Source organism: Poecilia formosa, unplaced genomic scaffold, assembly GCF_000485575.1.
Source record: "Poecilia formosa unplaced genomic scaffold, Poecilia_formosa-5.1.2 Scaffold52, whole genome shotgun sequence".
Classification (NCBI taxonomy): domain Eukaryota; kingdom Metazoa; phylum Chordata; class Actinopteri; order Cyprinodontiformes; family Poeciliidae; genus Poecilia; species Poecilia formosa.
The window spans coordinates 193,921-200,850 of NW_006799991.1; the positions used below are offsets into that span (position 1 = coordinate 193,921).

At 39.9% G+C, this 6,930-nt stretch overlaps 1 protein-coding gene across 1 annotated transcript in view; it reads right to left on the minus strand.

Moving 5' to 3' along the window:
- agbl4 (AGBL carboxypeptidase 4) overlaps positions 1–6,930 on the minus strand; it is a 303,338-nt gene that overhangs the window by 60,305 nt on the left and 236,103 nt on the right. The window lies entirely within an intron of this gene.

Sequence of the window (6,930 nt, forward strand, 5' to 3'; positions counted from 1 at the left end):
GGAGGAGGAAAAAAAATGCATGAAGAGAGGAGAGGTGAGTCAGGAAGGATAGAGGCGACATGAGAGCAGTGGGAGCTGAATATTAAGCAGCTGTAGTGATTAGGGAGGTGCCGTGGAGTGGCACTGTGACAGTGACATTGGCTGCCATTGGCACTCCCTGCCACGGTGATTCACTGGAACCTGCTTCATTTGGGCCATAATTAGCTTAAATGTTCAGAGAATGAAAAATTCATCATCGCTTTGAATCCTGTTAATTGGGGGAGCCATCTGCATTAATAGAAGGCCATTTGGATGTTCTGTGTTTAAGTATGCATGCGGGTGAGCAGCTCTGCATACATGGGGCATGTACGAGTGTGTATCAGAGTGTGTATTTATACTAAGAGAGGGTAGTTTTGTGCTCACCCCCCAGAAGGGGTGATAAAGTCCAACATTTGTCAGGTTTTTTTTATTTTTTTATTTTTTTTTTTTATCACTGAAGCAGCAACTAAGCACCTATCAGTGATAAGGACCTCTGAAGATGGCTGAAGGCAGAGGGAAAATTAGCATGTTGAGCTAAGATGTGGTAGCATATCTTATCAGTTCGGTTACAATCTGTTAACAGGCAGGTGAAGAGAGGAAGAAAGCCAACTCATTAGTCGTGTGAAAAACAGAAATCATCAGTGCTACGCTGTCGTCTACAGTAAAGCTACATTTCTTGGTTAAATTCAGGGAAGGGTTTAATTAATGCAGTCAAACAATGTTTGAAATCTCTTCTCCAGCACTGCGCCGAGGCTTTAAGGCACCATCTTTGCTTCACATTTTTCTTGCGGGGAGCCAGAGCTTCTTCTAATCATTGAACATGGCCTCGTTTGGTATTTGCTCACATATTTTGAAGGTGTCCAAAAGTTTTTCCTTAGAAATGTTCACTCACTTTTCATGCACCTTGCTATTTTCAGAGGAAAGTGTTTTATTGGTTGTTAAACCACTAAACTCTGCCCTATGAGTCAGTCGGAAAGAAAATTCTCAGAAACTCCAGGGATGTATCTGTGTAAGGTCGATACATTAACTTGATTTTTCAGCACTGCGCCTGCTAGAAGGATTCCTAATATTTCTTGTTAGATTTAAAACCCTGAATTGTAAAGGTCCGTCTGAAAACTGACACCTGGCTGTTCTACATGTTCCCGACAGAACATTTTACTTTCACACTGCAAGATTGACTTTTATTTTTCAGATTCCACTTCCATTAAAACAGCTCCCAGTTACAGCCTGTTGGACAGATAACCTGTCTACGTTTATGGATTATTTTTCACTACCATTAACATTTTGATTTTTCTTTGTTCTGTAGAAGTTATCCTGTATTTAAGTACTGCGTTTTGCGGGACAAAAACAATTTAAGAAGCTGTTGCTGGCCTCAACTATGTTAATCAATTTTGTTCATCCCAAAACATGCAACAACTGCTGCCTCAGTGCTTCTCTTAAAATTGTATTTCTCCTCCTCCTTCCCACTTTTGCCACATGATTGCTCAGGAACATGAATTCCTGTAAAGTCAATGACTCAATTCAGTTATGAGGGTTTCCCCAAATAGACAAGTTTTTATCAAAATAAATTAAATGCTAAGCTGACTTTGACGCCACTGAATTATAATTAGTATTGAATTGTACTGCAGGTAAATAGGTCCAAGTGTTGCTATATGACTGAACGGTATTGGAGCAAAGTTAACCTAATGTGGATTCTGTATACATGGATTTGATTTGCAGCAGTATGTTCCCCAGTCCTGTCCTGCAGGTCTTGGATGAACGCTGTCTTTCTGCAGCGTATCATCGCATTCTTACATATTTGAGATTAAGATGTTATTCATTTCCTGGATGCAGCTTTTTAGGCCCAACAGTTTGTTTCTCATGTTTACTTTGGGAAGATTTATATCTTATTCACGTCTCTCTTCTTGTTATATTTGTCTAAGCTCAAGATTACTTTTAACGTGTGCAGCAGTGATCCCCAAAAGTAATATAAAATAAATTAAAAGACAGGCTCATGAACAACACTAAATATTTATCATGCATTCTAATTAGACTTCTAAACATGCAATCATTTTTACGTTGCACAATTTGCTTGAATGACGTTGCTCTAATAGGGTAAGCGTGCTCTACCAAGGACACTGGGTGTATTTCTTCTCTCTGCTGAGATCTGGAAGATTAAGAGCAGCAGTTGTGGCGGTTAGCTGCCGCAGGAAGCAGTAAGAAATTAAGACTAATGTCATTTATCTCTTTGAAGTGAGGATGAAGAAAGACCACAATTACACTGAACAACAACAAGCCTGTGTAAAGTTAATGAAAAGCTTGTGAGTTTTGCTAGTTGGTGACTATTGAATGCACGTACTTCAGCACCAGTGGCTGATTTTTCTTTATTTTTTTAAGTAAATTTTCTATTTCTAATGAAAAATGTGGTTCTTAGTGGCCTTGATCCAAATTGTGTGTGTATATCTTTTGACAAACTAAGATCGCATGGAGCATACATCCTCTCTAATCCTCCTTCCACAAGGTAACAAAAGCAATTGCATGTTCCTACTAAACAGAAAACTTTGTCTACTAACATTTACAACTCATATGCAACAAGACACAAAAGATGGACTAGATGACTCGGTGTTCCATGAAGCTCTAGAAAGCGATTAAAAAACAAACAATTGCATGCGTGACATTAATACAACCCATTTAACTGAATGCTGCAGTGTAGATGGTGTTTATGCGACAGAAAGGCAAGCTGCAGAGGCTGCAGAGCCCAGCCCAGTCTGGACCAGCTCAGCCCAGCCCAGCCCAGCCCAGCCTGACCCATCCAGCACTAATCCATCATCGCCACCACTGAATCATCGCGCTGTCAATAAACGCGGGCGGTAATACATTACAGACATGTGGCAGCCTTTGGCGATAATGACATTGAGAATTCTCCTTGGGCAGTCGGAAAAGCCTGGGCTCACGACACTCTTGCTTACAGAAGCAATAATATATGGAAATGCATCAGTGTGCAAGAAGAGGGAGTGGACTGGGACCGGAGGAGGGCGGGAGAGTTGAGTGACGCTTGGGCACTATACAAGCAAAGGAGGAGGAAGTAGCCTTCAGTGGCTGCATCTTCATCCATTTCCAATGTGGACTCATCCAAATCCGGGACTCAACGATGAGGCGCGCGTTAAATTTAAGCCTCCACAAACCGGCCGTGTTACAACCGATCTGATACGCCAACACTCCATTTCTGCCTTATCTCGCTTTCATGCTGCTCAGCTGATACCGCAATATGGTTTCGACATGTGATAGGCTAGATAGAGCGCAGAGAGGGAGGCCAGACTCATGACAGATACAAGAGCAAATACAGCACAGTTAGCAGCAGGTCTGCCATGCTGCTGTGAAGGCAGAGATTCACGGCCCCGTTGTTCTCCTCTACTTCATACAAACGTGTTTACGACTGCATTAAGTCAAGAAAGGCTCCAGTTTGGTCAGGCTTTGAATATGTTTGTATGGATGTAGCTACACATGGATTAATGGATAAAGACGGATGGGTAGATGGATGGACAATCATAAACGGAAAAATGGATGGAAAGGAAGTTTTCCTAAGGAGGTACGATGACATGATGTACGGCTGGATAGAAAAAAAATAATCGATGATGGATAAGAAGGTGGAAGGATGGATATCTGAAAGGAGAGCTGGACAGGTTTATGGATGGATGATCATTGGATTGATGGATGCTGGACAAACAAATTGATGATGGACAGAAGAATGGATAAATGATGGGTGGACAAAGAAATGGAAGGACGTTTTGATATTTAGACAATAGGACATTTAGAAAATATATTGTTTCCCCATACACTTGTTTTTGCATACCAGGGAAATAGTTAAACATAATACCTTTCCAGACTGATTAGGAACTCTGTGCATATTACACATCTATTGTAAAACATATGGCCTGAAAAGATACTGAGAGCTTTAATGGATGTGCTCTTCTGCTGGGTGACACATTGGAAAAGTAAAATCCAGGCACCCACCTGACAATCTGAAACCATAATTTCACTTTCGGGATTTAAATTAAAAGTTTACCGGGTTTCCAAAACTGAGACGTCTGCATTAACCGAGGGGTCACCAAGGTTTTATGAAATCCTTTCAGCGCACAGAGCCACAATTTAAAAAATAATAAAACTCCTTCGACTTCAGTTAGGATGTATTCAGAAGTTAAAATAACACATTCGAGGTCTGAAATAGGTTTTTGCTTTAAGTTACTGACCAGGTTAAACAGATTAAAATACAGAGCGAGATGAAAATACCATCTGTGAAAATGAAGTTACTGCTTTCTTTGAAGACTTCAGACTAATGAAAATGTGTAAGAGAGCAACAAGGCACGGCCTCTACGAACTGTCTTTGAAGCATCGGAGAATTTGAAATGAAAACTTTGCTGCCGTTATTTGACTGCCTCAAAGTTGCGCACAAAATTTAATTATACTTCTGGTAGGCTTAGGTTTAAAGTAATCTTTTTATTTTACCAATAGCCTGACTTGAAATGATATTAACATCTCAGAATTGTAAAACTCTCAGTCTGACTTTGAGGATCTGTGGAGGGAACTAAAGATGAGGGTGATGGTAAGGAGGCCTTCCAGTTTCAAAGAGTTCACCACTGAAGACAAATCACCGATGCACCAGTGAGAAAATGTCATCAGCAATTACAAGAAGAGTTTGTTTGCTTTATTTGCACTAGCAGTCAGGGTGATGAAAATAGAACAGCTTCAAGATGCAATATTTTCTTAAAATGTAAAAAGTGTATAATTTTGTTTCAAAACTGATTCATAGTTGTATTGCTTTGCGTAGTTACATGTATCTATTCATATCATATTGGTCTTTCCCAACATTGCCTGGATCAGGGTCTCTGGTTTGAAACCCAGCAAAGTCTTTGGAAAAGTATTCAGAGCAATTTTTCTTTTCCACAATATGTCACAACCAGAAACTTCAATGTATTTTACAAACACTTTAATGTCTAATCTATGAATTTCAGTGCATGCCTATTGTACTGGAGGGTGTTGCTGTTAAAACATTGTGTTAAATGCTCTTTATTTCCTGATATACATCAGGTACTGAATAAACGCTCAGCTCATGACCTCAGCAAATGACTTAGAGTTTGGACATTTCATTACCAGTCTGAAACATTATACTCTTTAAACTCTGTACATTGCGAAATGTCAGGCTTTATAATTATCGTCACTTAACACTAGAGCTGCTACATCTTAATATCAGAAGTCTCAAATGAAAATCACGTTAGAGGTCATCAAACATGAACCACGGCTGAGCCTCGCAAACAAAGCTGGATCCATCACCAGAGCCGCACTTGTAAAGCCGGGATAATATAAGATCGCAGTTTTCAACGTGGATGAATTCATGGAAAACAGACGTTTAGGTGTTTCCACAACCCACTAAATTGTAAAGACATATCACATAAACAAACACTATGAATAGCTGTAGCTAGTGGGAGTTATAATTACTGCCCGTGACACCAGAGAACATTAAAAAAGACCCAGTTTAAACCTTGGCTGAAAGATTATTTTGAGTCTTACTTAACCAGTTACCAATGCAGATTTCATGACCAGAAGCAAACACCGCACGCTCTGATCAGGGGGCTGCTTCACTGAGCTGCTGAGGTGGGTAGACTGATGGCCACTACTGACTCCAGATCAGCACCAGCTAATGTTCCACAACCAGAGCTTCTGATATCGTACTGGGCTTATTCATCACGTTAACGACAAAATTATGCCAAATTACGTAAGCAAACAAATGAAAATATGCCTTTAGCAAAAAGCTGGCAGCACACACCTCCGTGATCTGAAGGTTCCCACAGTTTTGCTCATCACTGAAATCTCTGTTCTGAATTGATCTCTTTCAACAGAGATTTAGTGATTTTCTTTTCAGCATTTTGTCTTCTTGCCTTCACACGTTCAGAGTAACACTCAGTGCTACCAAGAGACACTGAGGAGGTGGAGATCTCCACCTCTTTGTCCAAAATTTCCCTGTATTTAGCATCATTCGTCTTGCTAACAATTCTTACCCTGTTCTCAGAACCAGCCGACGCTTCCCCACAACATAACACTCCCACGTTTCACTGTCTGAATTGTGTATTCATTGATTTGCAAAGTCAGCTTTCCACCATGCATATGAGATGTAAGCTGACATTTTAATTTTGGACTCATTGGACCAGAGAACCTTCTTCTATTAGAACTGAATTGGTGTTCTCAGGTTGGCTGGTGGCAAATTTCAAATTAAACATCTGATGGCTTTCTTTCAAGAATTGATTTCCACTTTTCACTCGTCTATAAATACTGGAATTATGCAGAGAGCGCCTAGTTATTCTGCCCTTCCTGAGCTGTGTGTCTCTGCGGTTCCTCTGGTCTTATCCTGGTGGTCTTGGCTGCTTCTCCGATTAATGCTCTCCTCAGCCGTCAATTTAGCTAAACTGCTTTGTCTTGGCAGGATGGCAGTTGTGCCTTTATCTATGCATTTTTCGATGGATAGAGCATTACTCTGTTACATGTATGTAGGTTGGGATACTGACCTGTCTGCCGTAGTACTTAAGTCTTTTCTAAATAAAACTCCCAGAACAGTTTTATTCATAAAATTATTACTAAAAGGCAGGTTATATTTACCAATTAAATTAGAGTAAAACTGGTTAAACACAAATGCATGGCACAATTTTTCATCTGTGAAACCACATATTTTTCCTTCCACTTGACATTTATCTACAACTTTGTCTTGTATTGCATAACATCCCAATAAAATACTTTAGTTTGTGGTGGTAATGTAACAAAAAGTGGAAAAGATAAAAGAGTATGAATACAATTGCAAGGTATTTAATTTCTGGCTTCTACACAAAGTGAAAAACGATGCATGTGAGGTTACAAAACCTCAGAAGACAATGTTTTATGTGT